Genomic DNA, 24,844 nt, shown 5'->3' on the forward strand with positions numbered 1-24,844 from the left:
GAGCAGCTGACCTGAGGGACCGGGCAGGAGCATATGGGTGGAGCAGCTCAGAGAGGTAAGGCGGGGCAAGCCCATTCAGAGATTTAAAAACAAATAACAGTATCTTAAAATGAACTTGAAAGTAGACAGACAATGTTTCAGCTTGGGGCCCAAAGTAATCGGGGAGTTGTGACAAAGGATTGGCCCCATAGCAGAAGCGTTCATATCGCAGGGCTGGAAACTGGAAGTATCCTGAGCTAATTCTGCTACCACCATCATCCATTTCGCCAAGTGATGGCTCCCACTGATTGTTGCCGGAAGCTTGAGTTCTTTTCAGGGTGGACGATGACAGTGAGGTCAACATCTGTAACAAGATGGACTTGATAGAATAAGAAGACAAAGGATTAAAGACTTGATTGTTTTACTTCCCTTAGATGTTGCCTGACCTGCTGCGTTTTTCCCAAATATCCTGTCTTTGTTTCAAAACCCAAACTGGGCATCACATTTCAGCACTAATGGTGATACCTTCCATCATTTTGTAAATGTCTGAGAGTAATTATCTGTATTTGAATTGTTCTGTTTCTTCTGTACTGGACCTACCTGGCAAGCTTCCACATTGTTGGGCAGTATCGTCGTTTTACTATTGGCTAGAGGTGCAGCTACTTATGAGATGCAACTCCTCAGTACCATCGCTGGGATGTTGCCTGGTCCTGGAGTATTTGCTGTATCCAGAGTTCTTGCCTGGTAACGATTCCACCCACATTCCTTTCTCTGCCTTCACAATTTGCAACTCTTCAACCTTGTCTCTGACCTTCTGCTTTAACCTCTGGCCTTTGGTCCTATCATCTGTGTTCACCTATTACCTGTCATGCTTTGTCCTGCATGCTGTCCCTTCCAGCTTCCAGCTCCCACCCCCACCCCACGCTTCCCCACACGAGTCTGCTAAGAAGGGTTCCAGCCCGAAACGCCGCCCATCTTTTTCCTCCAGAGATGCTGCCTGACCCGCTGAGTTACTCCAACACTTTGTGTTTATCTGTGGTATAAACCAGCACCTGCAGTTCTTTGTTTGTCCGTCACCTTCCATGTTCTCTAGGGACGCTGCCTGACCTGCTGAGTTACTCCGGCATCTGTAGTTCCTCGTTTCTTCAAGATGTGGTATTCTACCTCTTGCGTTTGTCTCACCAGCTTTCAAAGTGATTGGCTTCAGGCTCACTTGCATTGTCATTGTTTTAACGTTAGCATTTCATGAAACGCTGATCAGCTCTCGCCTGTCCCCTGGGTCCCCGCTTCTACAGAACGCGATGGATCTGCAGAGATACTCAGGATTATGGCGAGGGTGGCGTTATTCATGAGTCAAGATAAAGAGGTCGAGAGAGGGGTGGCATAGGACATGAACACTAGTCTGCAGCAGATGGTGCGTTTCTCTGCTGTAAAATCCTCCAGTGTCACAGGACGAACAGGTCTCAAGCTGTTGTAGAATTATTTAAAAGGGAGGAGGCAGGTAGAGGAGAGGTGTGTGAAAGGCAAGAGTGCAGCAACGATGAAATGACAAATAACAACGGCGGTGCAAGGATGTGTGTTTAAAAAAAAAAAAAAAAGCCTTAGGGCTGATTTCTCCTGAAAACTCGCGTTCTGTGAAGCGCGGAGATTCACGCGGAAAGGAAAGGTTTCCCAACAAAATCAACCTGCATTTGGTGTACATTTGCCGCACCCTGCCTTGCTCTTGTTACATGATCGTAGCGCGGCCAGTGAATGGTGCAGCTGCTCTAGCTGTGCGTGTGTGTGTGTGTGAGCGCTCAGACTCCGCCTTGCTGCAAGTAGGTTGGCTCCTTCCCAACTGACTTGAATCTCGCACAAAGGAGATCTGCTGCCATCTCGCCCTGTCCGCAGTTTCGCCTCGGCGTGTGTGTGTGTGTGTCTTTTCCCCTTGTCTGTCTCCTTCCTCTCCCCTTTAAACCCTCCCCCGTGTTGAGCATCTTCCCCTTCTCTCCTCACCTCTCCACCCTGAAAGATGTCGGCATGTTTTATGAATGAACGCTGGGCTCGATGTTACTGCCTTTAAAGTCACCGCAGGAAGATCGAAGAAAGCGGGACAATATCGTTTAAGAAAGGAGAGCGTGAGAAGAATGCGAGGAAGCCAGACCTGGTGATCCTAACCAGAGAAGCCACCTGCAAGGTAAGCAAGCATTAAGCAAGCGAGTGGGAACCCGGCCTTGGGATGGAACTGTTCACCTGTTCTCTGCACCTTGCGCTTTAGGTGTTTATATACAAACAGAAAACAAACCGCTGGTTGTTAAATAAAAGTAGGTGCATTTAACGTTTCTTCCGAACACTTTGCAAACAGTAGTCTAAAAGGGTTATTAAAAAAAAACATTCAATTCAGCCCACTAAGAATAAGGGAGTGTGTCTAAAAACATGCTGGACTCAAAAGCTGTGTTGGAGAACAGCTCTGTTCAAAACAACAACTGGCCCTGTGATAAAATGGACAATTCCTTTCCATTTGATGATGTGTGTGTCCAGTAAGACTTTTTTGGGGAGGGGGATTTTTGCGTCCTGTGAAATTCTGCATCTGACTCTGTAAAGTGATTTTTGTTCTTTTTTGTTAAAATGTTTAAATGGACAACAAACTGCTGGAGGTATTCGGCGGGTCGAGCAGCACCGTGTGTGTGTGTGTGTTGAGGGGAGGAATTGTCAACGTTTTGAGTCGAGACTCGGCAACAGGATTTTTGAAAAAAGTATTTGTCTTTTGGAAAGGCCGTGATCTAAATATTGAGAGTCGTTCCCTAACCTCGGCGTCCCCACTTTCTCCACCATCTGGCCAAATGTGGGGCGACCTGTGTGTTTCTTTGGCGTCATGATTCAACAAGTAAGAGTGGATGAGAGTCCTGGTTCGCGTCAATATCTCCTGTGAGCTAATACTCTCTCTCCATAACCTCGCCCCTCCCTATTTCATGTGCGAGGTGGTTGGATTGTGGTTACACTGGCAGCTTAACAAGTGCAGACTGGTGATGGAGCCGAGAGTTCAAATCCCATCTTGGCCGCTGGCGAATTTAAATTCAGTCAACTAAATGTGCAAAATATTTACATTCAACTAAATGTGTAAAATATTTGAAAATATAGAGGTAGCACCTTGTGATCTTAGTGGTGAGGCACGTCCCATACTCTTTAGGTTTGAGCTTTAGGTTAAAGTTTAATATTGTCACCTGTACAAAGGTACAGTGAAAATATTTGTTTTGCATGCTATCCAATCAGGTCAGAAAACATTACACATAAATAGAATGGTCTGATAGTAAATCCTTCTCTGGGAAGAGCACATAAAGAATTGCTGTGCCCAGGAACCATAATGTGAGCAGTTAAGGAAGGATTGACTGTGCTTATTCATGCTAGAGCTGGATGTAACCCCAGAGCTTCAGCAGTGAGGTTGATTCTAAAAAGACCTCTGAAACAGCCTCGAGAAATCCATTTGGGTCAAGGGCGTTTGTGGCTGTATGGCAATCACTCCATGTGAAAAACACAACTGTGTTACTGTGCACACACTGGAGCAAATCAAAAGGATTTGTGCAAAAGGAAGGCACAGTGGCTCAACGGTGCAGTTGCTGCCATACAGCGCCAGAGACCCAGGTTCGATCCTGACTGTGGGTACTGTCTGTATGGAGTTTCTACGTACTCCCTGTGACCATGTGGATTTTCTTCAGGTGCTCTGGCTTCCTCCCACATTCCAAAGACGTATAGGTCTGTAGGTTAACTGGCTTTAATAAAATTGTAAATTGTCTCTAGTGTGTAGGATGATGCTAGTATATGGGTTAGTGCAGACTTAATGGACTGAAGGGCCTGTTTCTGTGCTGCAATTCTAAAGTAAAAAAATCTAAAGTCATTTGCCCATTTTAATAACAGAGTGAGCAATCATTTCAGGGGTAACTAGTACAAGTAAAAACTTATTTCAGCCCTTAAATCCCTGGGCCTCCCCCAGTTTTGTACTGCATTCCCCCCATTTCTTTTGACCTAGTTTTGGCCACTGCTTTCAGCTTCTGAAAATGCTCCTTAAAACTTCTTCACTTTTAGACTAATTGTTTGTCATTGTCCCTAGTTTCTCCTTGTATGAGTTGGTGTCAAATACTGAGCAAAAAGCAAAGTGTGGGAGGAACTCAGCAGGTCAGGCAGCATCTGTGGAGGGAAATTGATAGATGATGCGTTGGGTTGAGATCCTTCATCAGACTCTTATGCTCTCTGTTTATATGTTCCTGAGAGATTCTCTGGGCACATTACAATGTTAGATGGCGATATATATAAATGGTAGTTTTGTTGTACAGGTCCGTGTTATGATAATAACACAGATACCTCAACACTGTCATAATCCTGGGGTTAAACATCATATTGGTGCTGATCCTCTATGCCATGGGTCTCTGTGTGGGGCGTGCTTTAGATATATTTAATATGGAGATGGCTGGATAAATATTTGAAAGATCGAGGATTTGAGGGACATGGGGGAACTGGCCCAGTGGAGGGGTTAAGGCCAGCATAATCTGCTATGATGTATTGAAAGGTGGGGCTGCCTTGAAGGCTGAATGGCCTACGCCTGCTCCTATTTTCCTTGTGTACTTGCATTTGGTCGTTTTGCCGGGACGGTGTGTGAGGCTGCTGCATTTGCATAACGGACAGACAAGCACTGGTCAGACTTAATTATTGAATATGCGAGTTGCCATCAAAGCAAGAATTTCTGATCATCCCCAGTTTCCCTTGAAGTGGATGGTTTTCAGGACTCTTTTGGAGGTTGCTTAATCACAGAGATTAGTCTGAATGTCTGGCAGACTGGGTAAGGATGGCAAATGGCTCTCCTTGTAGAACTAAGTCTTTAATGACAATGCAATAACTTCATAATCACCACTGCTAATGATATGACTTTAGTTGTCCTTTACATGTACACTGCATTTAAATTGCCAGCTACCATGGTGACTTGAGCAAGACAGTCTGTTCTCTGTGAAGCTGAAGTCTGGTGAGGAGTTGAAGAGCAGGGAACAATGCTCGGGAAACACAAGGAACGGTAGATGCTGGTTTACAAAAAAAAGACATTAAGTGCTGGATTAAATCAGTAGGCCTGGCGACATCTCTGGGGGACATGGAGAGGTGATGTTCTGGGTTTGGACCCTTCCTCAGACTGATTGAGGAAGATTTTCCTGGAAAGGTTGGTAGAGTGTGTGGGTGGGTACAACTTGACTGCAAGTTGGCTCTGCAAAAGAAAATACAAATGCTGGAAGGATAGGTAGTTCTGCTGTAATGCGTTTTCAATAGACAATAGGCGCAGGAGTAGCCCATTCGAGCCAGCAGTGCCATTCAATGCGATCATGGCTGATCATCGACAATCAGTATCCTGTTCCTGTTCCCCATATCCCCTGACTCCGCTATCTTTAAGAGCCCTATCAAGCTCTCTCTTGAAAGTATCCAGAAAACTGGCCTCCAATGCTCTCTGAGGCAGAGAATTCCACAGACTCACAACTCTCTGTGTGGAAAAAGTGTATCCTCATCTTTGTTCTAAATGCCTTACCCCTTATTCTTAAACTGTGGCCCCTGGTTCTGGACTCCCCCAACATGGGAAACATGTTTCCTACCTCTTGCATGTCCAAACCCTTAATAATCTTATATGTTTCAATAAGATAACCTCTCATCCTTCTAAACTCCAGAGTATACAAGCCCAGCCGCTCCATTCTCTCAGCATATGACAGTCCCACCATCCCGGGAATTAACCTTGTGAACCTACGCTGCACTTCCTCAATAGCAAGAATATCCTTCCTCAAATTAGGGGACAAAAACTGCACACAATACTCCAGGTGTGATCTCACTAGGGCCCTGTACAATTGCAGAAGGACCTCTTTGCTCCTATACTCAACTCCTCTTGTTATGAAGGCCAACATGCTATTTGCTTTCATCACTACCTGCATGCTTACTTTCATTGACTGATGAACAAGGACCTCCAGATCCTGTTGTACTTCCCCTTTTCCCAACTGGACACCATTTAGATAATAATCTGCCTTACTGTTTTTGCTACCAAAGTGGAAAACCTCACATTTATCCAGATTAAACTGCATCTGCCCACTCACCCAACCTGCCCAAGTCATCCTGCATTCTCATCCTGCAAGGCAACGGAATTTTGTTCAGACCACAAGGTCTGAATGACAATAAAGGCTACTTTGACTTTGTGAACTGTGAGGAGGATGCTATCAATGCCATCCAGTTTTGTGTCATCTGCAAATTTACTAATGTTACTTTGAATCCCTTCATCTAAATTGATGTATATTGTAAATAGCTGCGGCCCCAGCACCAAGCCTCGCGGTACCCCGCTAGTCCACTAGATATAATGCAGGTTAATTTAGTGATTTGTTTGCAATGTGTGGGCCAAATTAGTTATAACATGATATTGATCGGTAACGACGGAACCAGTTAAATGCTAATTTAGAAATTGACAAGCAAAAAAATAGGTGTCTTGGATTTTGGATATTGGAACAGGATAGGGGCGGGGAAAAACATTTCCATGTAGCCTCACCACAGTAATCAGATGCCATTGTCTCTTCAGAACACAGCTGTTACTGTAACCACAGGTGGCCATTGAAAATGACCAAATGTGTCAAGAAGGAACTGCAGATGCTGGTCAAGCCGAAGACAGATACTAAAAGCTAGATAACTCAGCGGGTCAGGCAGCATCTCTGGAGAAAAGGATTAGGTGACGTTTCGGAACATCACCTATTCCTTTTCTCCTGAGATGTTGCCTGACCTGCTGAGTTACTCCAGCATTTTGTGTCTGTTGACACTAGTGCGATCATACAATGTAACACAAAGCCTTTGATATTTTTAGCTTGCAACAAAAAATACACATTGCTACTGAAAAATCCTTTATTTTTGAAAGTCCTGTGGGAAAAGTAACTTTGTTGTTGCGAGTCTGTAACTCTAGCCCCTAACCACCATGCGCCCATTGCCACAGTGTTTTGTACATGCTAATTTCTGTAACACAAGGTTTGCTAACAATTATTGTGCTATCACAGAAATATCTGTACTCGACATATCAGCGCATCATTGACCAGAAAAAAAAAGGGTAACTGTCATGTCTCCGTTCTGGGATTGAGAGCATCTTCCACTCTCTCATCTCCTAGGAGGTTTCTGCACAATATATACCGCAAGACATCAGTACGTTTCCTCACTTGTAGATCGCTCTGTACATTTTAAAAAAAACTGTTCCCGTCCAGTCTCATTGAAATGTCAGCCCTTGAATATCCGCTCCAAGTGAGTGGGAAGAGGCCTCCTCCCAGGTCACAAGAATGTGTTCAAACTCCCAGTCCTGAAATTTTGAGGACGCCACAAAACAAAATCAAACTGGCCCATCAGAGCTGCTACCTTTAGGCTGAAGCATTAAAAAGACATCTGCTGTCTTAAGATGTAGACAATGCCATGGCACTATAGCGTGGAGGTGCTAACCCTGATAACCTTCACCACTGTTTACCCCTCAGTCAATGTCATTGATCAATGACAGCTGAACAAATTGCTGCATGCAGAAGCTTTCTGTGTTCACATTCGCTGCCAACATTACTACGATGAACAAACTTCATTGACTGCAAAACCTCTCTGGGACATCCTGAGTCTTGGAATGGTATGGTACTTTATTTGGCACGTGTACCGAGTTACAGTGAAATTCATTTTTGTATACAGTTCAGTACAAGTATCATTATACATTCGCAATTAGATACATATTAGATAAGCATCTCAGATACAGTACAAGTGTACAGCAATAGTAGACTGTGACCGTATACAGGATCGCCAGTTTGGAAAAGTGCTTTCTTGATTTTACCCTGCTATTTTCACCTGGTGAAGTGAAGCTGGTCTCTCTGTAGACCTGGATATAATTGGGAACATTGTTTTGTGGTTGCACAGAGATTTTAGCCAAAGTTTATTGGCTTCAAATGCATGCAACGGGCTGAGCTTTCCGACAGCAAAGATCCCCTGTCAAGTAACGTAAAACTTGGATCACATCTGGGGAGATGCCATTCTGCAGGAGCAAGCATCAACTCTAAAATCCACCTCCTCTCAGTGATGGTGTGGCTTAGGCCAATTGTGAATAAGAGCGTTCGAAGACCAAGACTCAAACCCCCGGCCAAACAGACAGTGATGATCCCTATCGTCCAGTTTGTCTCAGAAATGTGAGCAACTTGCAACAGGTCACCTGAAAGCACTGGAGAGTTGGCACCACTGCTGCTCTGTGCAACATCATCCTCATCCATTGTCAGCCTAAATTAACCAGAGTTTGTGTCTCCTTCCAGGCCAATGTTCCAACACTGAATCCCTGAGCATGCATGAGTTGCAGTGCCTGGGCCACATCTCCTGCATGCACAGCAAGAGTCCAGGAATGAGCAACATGATCTGTGCTCTGGCATGGAGAGTGATCTGAGAAAATGTTTCAAAGACGTTCAGGTCAAGTCATGTTTATCGTCACATGTGCGCACACACACACACACACACACACACACACACACACACACACACACACACACACACACACACACACACACACACACACACACACACACACACACACACAGTAAGGCGCAAGTGAAATGCAACTCTCGCATGTAGCATCATCACATGCATATAGACCCGAGCGACACATACAAACATAAATTGTACAAGACAGTGAAAAATAAAAGACTGTGTACAAAAGCACAAGTATTAAACAGGTCCATGGTAACGCAAGAGGTGGCTAATGCCATGGTAAGTTTAGTGATGTGCAAGGCAGTTCAATAACCTGACGGTGTAGGAAATTAGTTGTTCCTGAACCTGGTCGCGAGGGGCTTCAGGCTTTGTCCGTCCCACCCAACAGCAGTGACGAGAAGAGGGCTTGGCCTGAATGATGGGGATCTTTGATGATGGACGATGCCTTCTTGAGGTAGCATCTCATGTTGATGTTTTTGATGGCAGGGAGGGCAGTTCCTATATTGGCCTGAGTTGACTCCACCTCTCTCTGCAGTCTCTTACATCCCTGTGCATTGGTATTGCCATGCCAAGCCATAATGCAATCGTACAGTAGAAGGTTGTTTGCGTATTGAGTGACATGCCGAATCACTTTTTAAAGTTGGTGATTACATTTATGAAAATGTAATCGTCGTCTGTGAAACGTCATCTGAGATGTTATCACTCGGGAATCTGAAGCTGCCATCTCTCTCCACTACTGACCCACCAATGAAAACTGGCAGGCGCTCTCCCAATTTCACCTCTCTGAAGTTCTCACAGTCTTGTATTTCTCAAAGTATTCATGAGAAAATATTCTTGCCCGCTCTTGGGAATCTTTAACCTGTGAGGTATCAAGAATGATACCAAGAGTCTCATTGGGGCAACAGAAGAAGTGCACACCATCCAAATAACCCACCTACCCATTCTGTGAAGCGTCTTGACTGTGGAACTTGTGTAGTACTCTGCGGCTCGTTCAGAGCCGACAGGATAGAGACAGATGCAAGTCACTTCTAAACATTGGGGGACCAAAGGGGAAGAAGGTGGTGTAGATACCTAGTAGTACATAACTTGTTCACCATAAAATCGCACAGAGGACAATGGGGTAGTTGATCAGTGCCTTGGATCATGGATGGATATTGTCCGGGAAGAACTCCCTTTTGCTGTCCTTTGAAATAGTGGTATCCATCGACAAGTATAGACAAGGCCTTAGTTTAAAGTCTCATCTGAATGATAGATCATTTTTTGCAACCACCCTCCCCCTCACCCAAACCCCGAGCTGGGAGAGAACGGTGGTTCACGTTGTTCAGACTCTGCGTCATTCAGCCATTGATTCCCACAACGTGAACACGCAGCATCCTGTCCCTTTGCCTCATTCCCACAGTGCAACAAAAACTTTGCTCCCCTTTGATGTCAGGACTTTCATATGAAGAAAGACTGGATAGACTCGGCTTGTACTCGCTAGAATTTAGAAGATTGAGGGGGCATCTTATCGAAACGTACAAAATTCTTAAGGGGTTGGACTGGCTAGATGCAGGAAGATTGTTCCCGATGTTGGGGAAGTCCAGGACAAGGGGTCACAGTTTAAGGATAAGGGGGAAATCTTTTAGGACCGAGATGACAAAAACATTTTTCACACAGAGAGTGGTGAATCTGTGGAATTCTCTGCCACAGAAGGTAGTTGAGGCCAGTTCATTGGCTATATTTAAGAGGGAGTTAGATGTGCCCCTTGTGGCTAAAGGGATCAGGGGGTATGGAGAAAAGGCAGGTACAGGATACTGAGTTGGATGATCAGCCATGATCATATTGAATGGCGGTGCAGGCTCGAAGGGCCGAATGGCCTACTCCTGCACCTATTTTCTATGTTTCTATGTTAAGAAGATCCAACGCAAAGCACTAATTTAAACAATGTTCTGTGGACTCTGCCATTTAAAAATTGTTAGATTAGGAGCTGGGTTTACAGAGGGATACATGTTTTTCATTCTCATGGAGGTATGTACTGCAATGTTACTGTTTTTATTTTGCAGTTCATTGTGCAACTTGTCTTACAAAAATAACTTCCCTAATTTACGTGGCATTTGTTTAAAAACTGTACAGTGTGCAGATATAACCTTGATTTCTGGCGAGCTTCCCAAAGCTAGATTTGCAGGATAAATTGCTCATGGCTACTTCAGGAAAAAGGCCCGTTCCAGAGAATGCAGTGATAGCTTCAAATCAATGCCTGTCCTGTTACTCTGGGATAATTATTATATATTATTTAAAGCATAGTAATAAAGCTATTCTGCCAAAGGCCACTTGCATCTTTTTAAACTCTTAATGGATTATCAGACCAGAAAACAAAATATGTGTGTTTAACCTTCTGCCAGGTGTGATTAATCCGAAAGTTCCAACACTGCTTTCCAGATTTCAGAAGCAGTCAAATCTTTATCTTTTTGCATCATAAGCTGAATCATAACCTGAACATTTATTTTGATGAGGGGGTAAATGCTGGTCAGGTGCTGAAAGTATTGTCGCTGCTCCTTGCCCCAATGCCCACACACCACAGCTCCTTGTCCCACAGCCCACACTCCACCTGCCTGCCATCCGAGCTCTTGCACTGCTCCATTTGTCTTGATTCAGAGTAGTGTGTGGTGTAAGTCCATTCAACCCCTTAAGCTTGATCCTACCTTCAGTTAGCCAGTGCCTTATTTGATATTCACCTTGTCTCCACTATCCTCAATATATTTACATCAGTCCAGCCAGACTGTCACTGGCTTCCAGTGGCCTTTGCTCTTGTGGATGGGTATTGGGCCTGTCCCACTTGGCGATTTCTATTTATTTATTTATTTTAAAATTATAAAAAAATTAAAATGTAGGCAACTGCCAGCGACTGTCATAGTTGTAGCAGGTCTCTGTAAAACTGGCGACGACCTATGTCATCCTGGCGACTACGCTCATTGGTGTCAAACCCACTGTTGCTGAAAAATTTTCAACGTTGAAAATTTAGCAGCAACCAGAAAGACGCTACAACATTTTGCATGACTGAGGAGACTACTCCCAGCGAACATGTGGCGACAAACTAGTCGCGACATGCTGGCGACAACTCCAGATAACAAACTAGTCGCCTGTAGTTGCCTAAAAAATCACCTGTGGGACAGGCCCATATTGTTGGTGGGGTGCAAGGATGCTCTGGCTTTCTGCAACCCACTGTGTGGAAACAATATTTCATCATTTCATTTCTAAATAGTTTTGCTGTAGTTTTGTGAAGCACCGCATAATTATAAAACGTATTAATTATACTCGGGGGGCCGAAAGACCTGTTTCCATGTTGTATCTCTAAATGAAACTAAATAGATTCTTCCCAACAGCCATCCAACACTACTCAACATTAACCTCAACTGCAACTTCTATGTCTTTGGTTGCAGTAAAGGCAGATTTTTTTTTTTTGCACTAGTATTGTGGCTATTCATTTATTGCATTTTTTAGTTTAATGCATTATCTGTCTGTATTTCATTTACAGGCCTGTTTTGATGCTGCAAACAAATATTTTGTTTTGTTTGCACATATGATAATTAGACACTCTTGACTGTAGGTGCTGTATTGTTCTGAATTGCCCAAACACAGACCATATTACTCTGAGATAATTCCTGGCAATAACATATCAACACTGACTGCAACATATGGCATTCTTTAGCCTACTGTTTTAATAGACATTAACCCGTTGATTTAACTGCGATAGTGCCATAGAATTGTGTTAATTGATTATCCATTACCAGCTAAGTTATCTAACAGGTACAAAAAAAAATTGTTGTAAAAGCAAAATATGGCAGATGCTGAAAGCCTGGAATGAAAATAGAATTGCTGCGGTTGGCCATTGCGAGTGAGAGATGCTGTTGTTCAGTCTGTCACTGTCATTCTCTGATCCCACTCTGCCCTCCCGTACAATGAAACTGAATGTAAACTGCAGGAAGAGCTTGCAAAACTGGATGCAGCACAGTGGTGCAGCCATACCATATAACCATATAACCATATAACAATTACAGCACGGAAACAGGCCATCTCGGCCCTACAAGTCCTTGCTGAACAAATTTTTTTCCCCTTAGTCCCACCTGCCTGCACTCATACCATAACCCTCCATTCCCTTCTCATCCATATGCCTATCCAATTTATTTTTAAATGATACCAATGAACCTGCCTCCACCACTTCCACTGGAAGCTCATTCCACACCGCTACCACTCTCTGAGTAAAAGAAGTTCCCCCTCATATTACCCCTAAACTTCTGTCCCTTAATTCTTAAGTCATGTCCTCTTGTTTGAATCTTCCCTATTCTCAAAGGGAAAAGCTTGTCCACATCAACTCTGTCCTATCCCTCTCATAATTTTAAAGACCTCTATCAAGTCCCCCCTTAACCTTCTGTGCTCCAGAGAATAAAGACCTAACTTATTCAACCTATCTCTGTAACTTAGTTGTTGAAACCCAGGCAACATTCTAGTAAATCTCCTCTGTACTCTCTCTATTTTGTTGACATCCTTCCTATAATTGGGCGACCATACAGTTGCCATCTCACAGCACCCCGATTGGATCCTGACTGACTCTGGGTGCTGTCTGTTTGTACGTTCTCCCTGTGACTGTGTGGGCTTTCTCCGGGTGCTTCGTTTTTCACCCTCAATCCAAAGACGTCCAGGTTTGTAAGTTAATCGGCTTCTGTAAATGGTCCCTCGTGTGTGGGGGATAGAACTGGAATATGGATGCTCGATGGTCAGCATGGACTCGGAGAGCTGAAGCTCCTGTTTGCCCCTGGTCCTCTTTTTTTAAATGTTAAAAAAGAGGACCAGACTAGATTAATTTATTGAAAGATTTCTTGAAAAATAAAGCATGGAAACAGGCTCTTTATCTTTAGCCCACTGAATCCATGTTGCCAATTGACCACCTATTCACACATGCAAACTCCACACAGTCAGTAAGAGTCAACCATCTCTGGTGCTGTGAGGCAGCAGCTTTACCAGTTGCACCACTGAGACCTGAAAACTACAGATTATTCTAGTTCTCCAACCTTTGTCTTTTCTAGATTTTGTTTCTGGTTTCTTACTTGTCCCATTACCGTCCTCCTTTGTCTTACACTGACATTCCTTTCATCATTTAATCTTTCCTGCTCTCCGCCCTATAACATACAATTGTCCAAATTAACCTACACAACCCCTTCAGTTTACTCCACCATTTAGTAAACTATGGCCAATAGAATTGTGACCTCAATTGCATTCCGTTTTGCTTGTGGTGACCACAAATTTCACTGTACCAATTGGTGCATGCGACAATAAATGTCTCTTGTCTTTCCCTCACTTCCTTATCAAGAACTATCTTCCTCTGCTTTAAAATATTGAAATAATCTGCTTCCACTGTTAACTGAGGAAGAGTTCCAAAGACTCGTGATCCTCTGGGAGGAAAAAACATATATTCCTCTCTTTTATTTTTAAACTGCATTCTCTCACACAGTGTAACATCCTCTCCACATCCACCCTGGGGAACTTGCAGACATCAGACAGGTCCCGTCTCACTCTTCTAAAAGATAAACGCCAAACTTGGCCAATCTTTTCTCATGGGGCAACCTGACCACATCAGTAACACTACAGTCTAGTAAACCTTCTCTGAACTACTTCCAAAGTAATAACATTCTTCATCAAATAAAGAGCGAATATTGTAAAATACTTCTTCAAATGTGGTTTTGGCATGTATAACTGAAGCCTAACCTTCCTACTTTTGTATTTAATTTCCCACGGGTGTCTTCCCTTTTGTTCTAACCTTTCCCTTTCCACTGCATCTTAAAAGCTGTTACATCTCAAACTTCTTCCATTTTTGCTGGACTATCATCAACCTAATACATTAATTCAGTGTGTATGTGTGCGCGCCTCTCTCTCTCTCTCCACAGATGTAACCAGACCTACCGAGTGTTTCCTGCATATTCTGTTTTAGTCTCCCACTTTTTCTCTGGGTTGCCAGGGCAGTAGGCAGATGGATAAAGTCTTTACCAAGGGTATGTGGTGGCGCTATTGGAGTAGTTCTGTACTCAATGATGACAACAGAGATGGAAGCCATTCAGCCATTGAGTTAATTATGGTTCCCTGCTCCAAAATCCCATCCGTGCCATTCACCCTCCTATTTTTTATTTTTACAACTTATTCTCTCTCGTATGCCACTCAATTCTCATTTGCTTCTTTTGCCAACTATAACATTTCTGGGGTAATAGTCAATTAACCTCCTAACCTGTGTTTGTGGGGTGAGGGAAATCATAGAAACATAGAAAATAGGTGCAGGAGGCCATTCGGCCCTTCGAGCCAGCACCGCTAGATCCACACGTACACTGAGGGAACATGGAAAGCCTGCACAGGGAACACTGGAGATCAGGATTCAGCCTAAATCTCTGGAGCTGTGATGCAGCAGCTCGACTGGAACCATCAATGTGCCTCACTTTTAAGCTTTTATCTATATGTGTGTGTGTTTATGCATGTGTATTTATGTGTGTGTGTGTGTGTTTATGTGTATATATGTGTGTGTGTGTGTATGTTTATGTGTGTGTGTATATGTATCTGCATGTGTCTGTGTATATATATATAGCAGATGGTTTGTAACCATTCATTTTGCATCATCAGCTAAAATTACCGTTCCCTTGACTTGCTTAATCTGATATGTATTGGATGAGACATTTAAACTAAGGGCTGCTCCATCTTCTGAAACACAGTGTTGTTCAAAAAAGAATGGAGGAATTCTCCTTGATTTCCAGATTATCCATCCCTTATTCGGCATCACAGAACACAGTCCATCTCGTCAATGAATCATTGGTGTTTTTGGTGCTTGCTGTGCACAAATTGTTGGTTATGTCCCCTGCATTGCTATGGTAATTGCAGTGTAAAAGCACTGAAGTGGGATGCCCCAAGGTTGTGCAGCACAGATAGAAAGCACAGATCCTTTGGGAATGCAGTGCGGCATTTGTTTGTGATAGTTTCAGGTGTGAGTTATACTAGGTGTCAGTTTATAATTGAAGATGGTGTTTGAGTTCCTAATGAAAGTGGCCTGGTCTTGAAAAATCAGAAACTCAAGGGTGGCAGTCACGCAGGTGGAGAACTGTATCATTCCAATTCAGCTTCTAGCCGGGTTTAAGTCACATGGATGAAAGTAAACTGAAATACTTCTCGGCTAAACCGCTGCTTTGACATTGAGTCCTTTTTCAGAAAGAAGCTTTTGGCCCCATTGTTCCTCTAAAAATGCACTCACAAATGCTCAACTGTTTGTCAGCAATATTGGTGAAGTGTGACAATATTGGTTATCTCTTTTAAGAGAGAGGACTTGGTTTCCAAATCATTTTGGGTGTTCCCGGCGAGCAGCGGGGCCAAGCCGTCAAGTAGGCCCGGCTCGTCCGCCGCAGACGTCGCCGGGACCCGCTCTGCGGGGGGGGGGGGGGGGGGGGGGGGCCGTGAATGAGTAGGGCCATCAGAAACTACCGGCGTCCAAGAGAGGATCCGGCGGCGGGTGGCCGAGGGCTTGCCCGCGGTGAGTGCGGAGGGTGGATGAGCCCGCAGTGGGTGCCTGAGGATGTACCACCGAAAACAAAGGGGAACCCGGCATGAGGAGCCACCGAGAACAAAGAGGCACCGTTTAATTAATACTTTGTACCTTTGTTGACGCCCATATGTAACAAAGCTATGCATACCCTGTGTATGGTCTGCAAAACAAAGAATTTCACTGTGACATGGCACGTGGTAATAAAGTGTCTATCAATCAATCATTTCAGATGATGGATAGTTGAAGCCACTTTGCTGTGGGTACAGACACATAACCATTTGGTCTAATGGGGTTGGAAGGTTTCCTTTCCTAAAAGGCATGGGGCAGGCATGGGCATGATAAGGTAATGATGATTACGTTGTTTGTTTCTCTGGTGGAATTTTACTTTGTAACCCTAGAGGAGGAGTTCAGTCCTCTGAATTGCTGGTCTGGTGAAGATCTGCTCTGCCACAATATCCATAATATCCATAATATCCAGGGTCTGTAATGAGGAAAATATCATGTACCATTTGTTGTCACCATTGGGGCCAGTGACCAAGGCATTGCTTGAACTTTGTTGAGTGGATTGACTGTTCTGGACATTGAGCTCGTGCAGCTTGATCACCAAGCAGCTTTTACATGTGTATTGGGTAAGAGTTTGTCCTTGTCCAGTGAACTTGTGACAATCAACGAGGAAGAGTTCTTGAAAGCCCATGCCAATTGAACTAAGAAGTGACTGGGAATAGGGCTATTTGAGTTGCCACTTCCTCCAGAGTCCAGTTCATTGGTAATCTGCCTAATTGATGGTTCAAAGGCTTTAATTTCAGTCCTCCATTCATTTCATTGCTGCGATTAAAATCTCGATGGAAACTTCTCAGATGAGTAAATATTTTATTGTTATTATTATTATTTTTATGCTGAGTCGTGTGGATTTGTTGATCTGGTATTTCTATTTCATCTATTGCTGGGATGTGAACATTACTGTGAAGGGCAATGTTTCAGCTACCTTTGGCTAGCCCGTGGTGAGCCATCATCTTAAACATCTGCATGGTGTGTTAGACCGAGGGCCAGCCACGGAGCCTTCACATTTAGACTTTAGAGAGGCAGGAAGCAAGCCCTGCGGCCCACTGAGTCCGCGCCAGCAAGCGAGCAATCTGTACACTAACACTATCCTACACTCGAGGGACAATTTCCAGAAGCCAATTAACCTACAAACCTGTGTTTAAGAGGGAAATGCAGATGCTGGAGAATCGAAGATTACACCCCTGGAGAAATCCCACGGGGTCACATCTATGGATAATAGGCATTTCGGACCGAAACTTGCCTGTACAGCTCCAAGATGAAATGAACCCGAAATGATTCAAGCTTTTTTGTCATTATGTCAGTGTGGGAGGAAGTACACAGAGACAACGGGAAATGATTAAATCCATAGTACAGATCGCATCCATGGATGTCTGGCACTGTAAGGCAGCAACTCTACTGCTGAGCCCCAGTGCTGCCCCTCGAGTCTAAAGTCACAGGCCAGAGCTAACCTATAAGGATGGGAACTTTCCTTCCCAGAGTAAACCAGATGCTCTTGATGTCAGGTTCCTGGTCACCCTCAACATACTAGAAATTTTAGATCCAGATTATTTAATGAACTGAATAGTTAATTCCTCAACAACATTGCTCGATTCTGCCCCTGCCCACCACATCTACTGCTACCTTCAACCACACCTTTATGGCCTTGCAGATTGAACAGTTCCAAAGCACTCTGGGACAGCCTCTGTACGTATATGGAACAAGCTGCCAGAAGAAGTTGTTGAGGCAGATGCAATGACATTTAGAACACGGGTATGAGTCAAACTCAGGCAAATGAGATTAACTTAGATGGGTACTTGGTCAGCATGAATGAGGTGGGCCAAAGACCCTGTATCCGTGTTGTGTAATCTACAATCTCTGCATAGTGGTCATCCAAAACTCTGCCACCCATTCTTTGCCCACCAATTCTTTTAACTCATCACACCTGCTTACAGAGGGATACAGCAGAGAAACAGGCCCCAAGCCCACCAAACCCTCACTGATCATCAAGCACCCGTTTCTCCATTAATCCTATCCTACCAAACCCTGTTTTATTCTCCCCACATCCCCATCGGCTGTTCCTCAGCTTCTACCACTCACCTACATAGGGCAATTTAGTGGTCAACTAACTTATCAACATGCACACTATTGGGATGTGAGAGGAAACTAGAGCATCTGAAGATCCATGCTGTTACAGGGAAAATGTGCAAATTCCATGCCATCGGCCCCAGAGGTCAGGATTAAACTTGGGTCGCTGAAGCTGAGAGACTTACTTACTTAGACTTAATTTCTCCCACACTGTTGAGTGCATTGGGCAGCAAGCTTTTGCCATTCTGTTCGGTTCTGTGTGACATCTTCCACCCTCGAAAGGCTTGCATCCCGGGCTTCCAAATCCTTCTGGAGTTTTGGTCGGCCTCTTTTCCTTCTTACGTCAGGTTGCCATGTCATTGCTATCTTAGGTGCACATTCTGGTGACATTCTGAATACACATCCTGCAAATTTCACCCTGTGAACCTGGCTGAGAGGCTTTGTTGCAGTTTCACGGTAGACCTCGTGTTTGTGATGTGCTCTCTGTAGCTAGTCTTCAGGATCTTGCTCGAGCAGCGTTGTTGGAATGCATCCAATTTATTTTTAATCACATCGATTTTCCATGTTTCACTGGCATAGAGGGCAGTAGGGAGGACTATGAACTGGAAGAGCTTGACTTTTAGCATCTTGGATATCCTGCCACTAGACCATATTGCTGCATTTGTCTGAAGACGATAGGCAATAGGTGCAGGAGTAGGCCATTTGGCCCTAAAGACTGATGCAGCTTTACCAATTCGGGAGTTGATGTCGACTTCTACATCTCCATCTACTGTGAACATGCTGCCAAGATAGTAAATCTTGTGGCGCTTTCCACAGGTTCCCCATTGATTATCAGTTGGTCTATTGGCTGCTGCTCTCCAGTCTGCATGGTCTTGGTCTTCTGGCAGCTGATCTTTAATCCAAACTTTGATGCATTCTCCTCCAGAGCGGTTGTCGTCTCTTGAAGGGTGTGTCTCGACTCTGCTAGTAGTGCATTGTCATCAGGAAAATGACATCAGCAGTGCTTTGTTCTGTATTGCTACATCACCTGAGAGCAGCTCTGGATATGAAACTCCGTGATGAACAAACAGGATTCCGCATGGGAAGATCCTGCAGCGAACACATCTTTGTGTTACGAAATGTGGTAGAACAATGCCTGGAATTTCAGAAGCCAATACTAATAGACTTTGTTGATTTCAAAAAGGCATTTGATAGTGTACATAAAGACACCCTGTGGCAAATTCATAGAAACATAGAAAATAGGTGCAGGAGTAGGCCATTCGGCCCTTCGAGCCTGCACCGCCATTCAATATGATCATGGCTGATCATCCAACTCAGTATCCTGTACCTGCCTTCTCTCCATACCCCCTGATCCCTTTAGCCACAAGGGCCACATCTAACTCACTAACTAACTAACTGGCAGAGAATTCCACAGATTCACCAAATTCTTAAAGTGTATGGCATCCCCAAGGCTTTGATAAACATCTTCAAGAACCTTTACAAAGGATCCAGTTGGTGCGTCAAGGTTGATTCAGGAAACACAAAATTAGTTGACATTGTCACAGGGGTAAGACGAGGCTGCCTTCTATCCCCCTTACTGTTTATTGTCACGATCGACCATGTCATGCGGAAGACAATGAACAAACCCGACTTTGGAATACCATGGAGAACAGGAAGAAACATCATATACCTAGAAGATTCTATGAAGGTCATAGAACCAAAGCAACATGTTACAAAGAAACAGGCCTTCACCCTGACAAAGCTGCATTCTATAGCTTGACCTATTTGCTTGTGTTTGGCCCAAATCCATCTTAAACCTTTCCTATCCATGAACCTGACCCGATACCCCCCCCACTTCATCTGACAGCTTGTTCCCACAACCCTCTGGGGAAAAATTGGCCTTTCCGATCTCCTTTCAATTTTTCCCTTCTCACCTTAAACCTATGCCATCTAGATTTATTCACCCCTACCTTGGCTATGGCAATCTATCTTATCTATGCTCCTTGTCATTTTGTATAACTTCCATAATATCACCTATAAATTTACAACTATTAAAAGACATTTGACAAATATATGCATACAAAGACTTTAGAGGGCTATGGACCAAATGGGAATAGCCCAGTATGCCAACTTGGCTGGCATGGACAAGGTGGACCAAGGGACCCCTTTCCGTGCTGTATATCTATGACTCTGCCATCCGCCTCCTTTGCTCCAGGGAAAATGGCCCTAGTCTACACAATCTTTCCTTATAACTCAAGCCATCCATTTGTGGCAACATCGTTTGGGAATTTTTTTTTTTTGCAACCTAGTTTTGCCAAGATGCTAAATAGTACAAAATAGTTTTGCACAGCGCATGGTTAGAGTGTGGAATGCAGTGCCATACGGAGGAGATCACAACTGGCAGCCATCAGCAGGTAACGGTTAGAAACTGCAGCCTAGCAACCAAACTACAGGAGATGAGCAGTCAATGGTGGAGCTCAGCTGAGGAAGGAAAATAGCTCTGGTCTCCAGCACTGAGAAACAACAGCTCCACTCGCTGTGCCGAGCTCATTGACTCAAACTACTGATGGTGCTAACCTCGTCCCTTTCGTCTTGAGATTTTCCAGCATTACTAGTAGACTCGTAGAGTTAAATTACATATTACAGAAACCAGGGCTATACTCCATGGAATGTAGAAAGATAAGTTTACAAGATACCAAGAGGAATTTATGAGGTGGAGAGAAACTATTTGTGCTGGCTGGAGTGTCTTGCACCATGGGGCAGAGTTTAAAAACTTGTACTGGGGCAGGAAACTTATCGCTGTGCAGGGTGTGTGAGAAATTTGGAATTCTGCCATAAATGGCAATTGCCTCCAGCTAATTTTTAACCTGAGATTGATAGCGTTTATTAACCAAAGGTACTCTGGGGGCTTAGGGCAAAGAAAGGTATGTGGCATTAGATCACCAATCTCACTGAATGCTGGAACATGCTTGGGGAACTGCACGGACTCCTCCCTTCTCCCACGTTCCACACCTGGCTGCAGGCCTGAGGCCTCTATGCAAGATACTACTGTTGCACTAGCAACCTCTGTCCACCTGTTTGAACTGTGGATTGCACTCACAAACTACAGCTGTAGATAGAGTACAGTTCAGGGCGGTGAACCTCTGACACTGTAAACTTTGTTGAGAATGCAAGAGGAATATAAACAGAGATTGCAAAGTTTGCATTGCCAATGTCTTGACACTTAGTCATGAGTTCTGCTTTCTTTACTTGGAAGCAAAATCAGCATTCAAAATTCACACATTTACTATTTTCAAATCTGCTGTAAATTGTGTCATTAAAAGTTATTTTTAATTTCACTATCCTACCTGACAGGACTGTGGACGCAAAAACAGGAATAATAGATTTCTAGTTCAAAAGACAATTAGATGGTTATTTGGGGGAAAAAAGGTTGCTTGAATGTTGGGAGTGGGACTAATTGAAGGAATCTTTCAACAATGGGCTTGGACACTCCGTGGAAGTGTCAGGCTCAGGTCAGGTCCGGCTGAATGGGGGAAGAGAGATGGTCGATGTTTCAGGTCGACAATCCTTCATCAGAACTGAGAAGGAGACAATATAAGATAGACACAAAATGCTGGAGTAACTCAGCGGGACAGGCAGCATCTCTGGCGAGAGGGAATGGGTGATGTTTCAGGTCGGGACCCGAAAAGTCACCCACCCCCTCTCTCCGGAGATGCTGCTGTACTGCGGAGTTACTCAAGCTTTTTGTGTCTATCTTCGGTTTAAACCAACGTTGGCAGTTCTGGCCTACACATGGAGACAATGGAAGCATGTTAACTACGGGTGGGGGGGGCTGGGGTGATGCAATAGGGGGTCTCTGATAGTGCTAACCAGGGTGACAGTGTCCGTTACCCAAAGCTGTAGAATTCAATGTAAGTCCAGAAGATTACAATGTGCCTTGATGGAAGACGCGCTGTAGGTCGTCAAGCTTGCGTTCGGCCTATTTGTATTTCATGTTTTTATTTTAGATGTCTAGCATCTGCAATTTAAAAAACAAACATTCCCTGTGTGTAAATGTTGCATTCCTTTTAATTAACAGAGAAAAAGATTGCAAAAAACGTGACATTTCTGCTAAACACGGTCAGGGCTGGCACGGTGGTGCAGCAGTAGTGTTGCTGCCTTACAGCGCCAGTTACCCTGGTTCAATCTCTTCCAAGGGTGCGGTCCGTATGGAGTTTGTACGTTCTCCCTGTGACTGCATGGGTTTTCTCCCGAGATTTTTGGTTTCTACCCACGTACAAGTTATAGGTTAATTGGCTTGGTATAAATTTAAATTGTCCCTAGTGTGTGTAGGATGGTGTTAATGTGCGGGGATCGCTGGTCGGTGCGGACTCGGTGGCCCAGAGGGCCTGTTTCCACGCTGTATCTCTAAACTAAATTAAAATAAACAAAACAAATAGAACAAGTCCATGGTGGTGCAAGAGGTGGACTATAGTGGTCATAAGTTCATAAGTGATAGGAGCAGAATTAGGCCATTCGGCCTATCAAATCTACTGTGCCATTCAATCATGGCTGATTTATCTCTCCCTCTCAATCCCTTCCTCATACCTTCTCCACATAACCCCTGGCATCTGTACTAATCAAAAATCTATCTGTCTCTTGCCTTTAAAATATCCATGGACTTGGCCTCCACAGCCACCTGTGGCAAATAATTCTGCAGATTAATCTCCCCCTGACTAAAGAAATTCCTCCTCATCTCCTTCCTAAAGGAATGTCCTTTAATTTCGAGGCTATGACCACTAGTCCTAGACTCTACGACTAGTGGAAACATCCTCTCCACATCCACCCTATCCAAGCCTTTCACTATTCTATCTTCTGTTTAAACCAGCATCTGCAGTTTTCCTTTGCTCAGTGTTCTGTTGCTGAGGTCGGGTTAGTGTTGTGCAGGTTGGTTCAAAAATGGGATGGGTGTAGGAAAATAGCTGTTCTTAAACCTGGTGGTGTGTGTATCTCCTGCCCTACAGTAGCAGTGAGAAGCACGGATCTGAATGTGGGGATCCACAAAGATAGATGCCATCTTCTTTAGACATGGTCTTGTGTAGGGGCTTTCGATGGTGCGGAGGATGGTGTGTGATGGACCAGGCTGAGTCCACCACTCTCTGTAGCATCTTGCGTGACAATGTGTGACATTGTCATACTAGACCAATATTGAACATTACAGTGGATAGCAAAATGTTGAATTAATAATGATTTACCTATTTACAATGTTACAGTGAACATTTCACAACTGTTACAATATGGAAGGGAGCCATTTGGCGTGTTGCGTCTATACCAGCTCTCTGTAAGAGCAATTAAATTAATCCCACTTAGGGTTGCCAACTTTCTCACTCCCAAATATGGGACAAAAGGTCAAAATAAGGGACAAATTCCCGACGGCAATTTGCTGACCGACTCGGTCGTGGCTGTGTGAATGATGAGTTGGCCCGGGTGCTGAACTGCACGCAAAGCCCAGCCTGCGGGCCAGCTGAGGAGTATTGGGCCGGGCGCGATGTCGCACGCAAAGTCCGGCACCCCATCCAACTCATGAACCGATGATCGGCCATGAGAAGGAAGGGTGGTGCTGTCGGTGGTAAGCGAAGGTCCAAAGGTTGGACAGCTGGCCGGGCTGCCGACTGACGGGCACGGGCAAGGCTCTGCTGCTGCACTCCATGGGCTGCACCACGTCGGGACGGGTGAAGCGGGCCCTGACTCTCTAAAATTATTTACGTGACAAGAAATAACTCCTAGAGAGCAGTAAGTTGCAGACACAAGGAACAACAGATGCTGGAATGTTGGATGGCGCACAGTGCTGGCATAACTCAGCGTTGTTACTTTTGCACATCTTTCATTCATTTGTTCTATTCTCTATAATCTCATTTCCCTTTCTCCTGATGCTCAATCTGAAGAAGGGTCTTAACCTGAATTCCTTTGCTCCAGAGATGCTGTCGGACCCGCTGAGTTACTCCAGCATTTTGTATCGTTCTTTGGTTTAAAGCAGCATCTGCGGTTCCTTCCTACACGTTGTGACTTGCCTTCAGTTATACATTGGTTAAAAGTTCACGTGTAACACCATCTGGTTATTCATTGAAGCATTCTGATTATTTTTTTTGGACAGTTGTATTCGGGGAATGCCCATTTCCAACACTTGAGGGGATGTTGTAAGATTCACAATGGAACTATGATGCAGCAATGCCCCTGGGATCAGCCTCCGCTGATTAGCAGCTTCATTTATGAGTAATCCATTGAGTACATCTCATCCTTGTGCCATGCCACTTCGAGCAATTAACCTGCTGCTAATTGAGCGCGATTCACTGGTGTGTGTGCACATGAACCCTTTCTGCCAGAGTACTATGTGCATGTGTGCCTGTGTGTGGTGCAGTGCAGATGTAGCTGTTCATCATGTATTCTGTTGGCATCCTCGGCCACGTTCCATAGTGAGTCAGGAAGAAACTATTCAATTGCATCCTACAATCTACATAATGGTGTCAAATAAACCTCAGATAACTTGCAGCATGCATTCAGGAGAACCATGAGCTATTGGGCGACAGTTTCAGTGAATTGTAATATTATGCACCTTTATTTTCCTGGATGATTTTTTTCGGTACATAAGAGTCTGTCTCGTCCTTTTCCTCTTTGTTTTTAGTCTGTTGTTAAATGTATGTTTTAGTGTATCTTTAGTTTTGTATTATGTGGGGGGGAGAATCTTTAAAAAAAATC

The 24,844-nt window shown here is 44.2% G+C and overlaps 1 protein-coding gene across 2 annotated transcripts in view; it reads left to right on the top strand.

Annotated features, from left to right (window-relative positions):
- Window positions 1–1,786: 1,786 nt before the first annotated feature.
- LOC129695498 (coronin-2A-like) overlaps window positions 1,787–24,844 on the top strand; it is a 122,886-nt gene continuing 99,828 nt past the window's right edge. For both annotated transcript variants that reach the window (XM_055632473.1, XM_055632474.1), the window contains exon 1: window positions 1,787–2,155. The gene's annotated coding sequence lies outside the window, so the exon portion shown is untranslated. The remainder of the gene's footprint in view (window positions 2,156–24,844) is intronic.

Source organism: Leucoraja erinacea, chromosome 3 (assembly GCF_028641065.1).
Source record: "Leucoraja erinacea ecotype New England chromosome 3, Leri_hhj_1, whole genome shotgun sequence".
Classification (NCBI taxonomy): Eukaryota; Metazoa; Chordata; class Chondrichthyes; order Rajiformes; family Rajidae; genus Leucoraja; species Leucoraja erinaceus.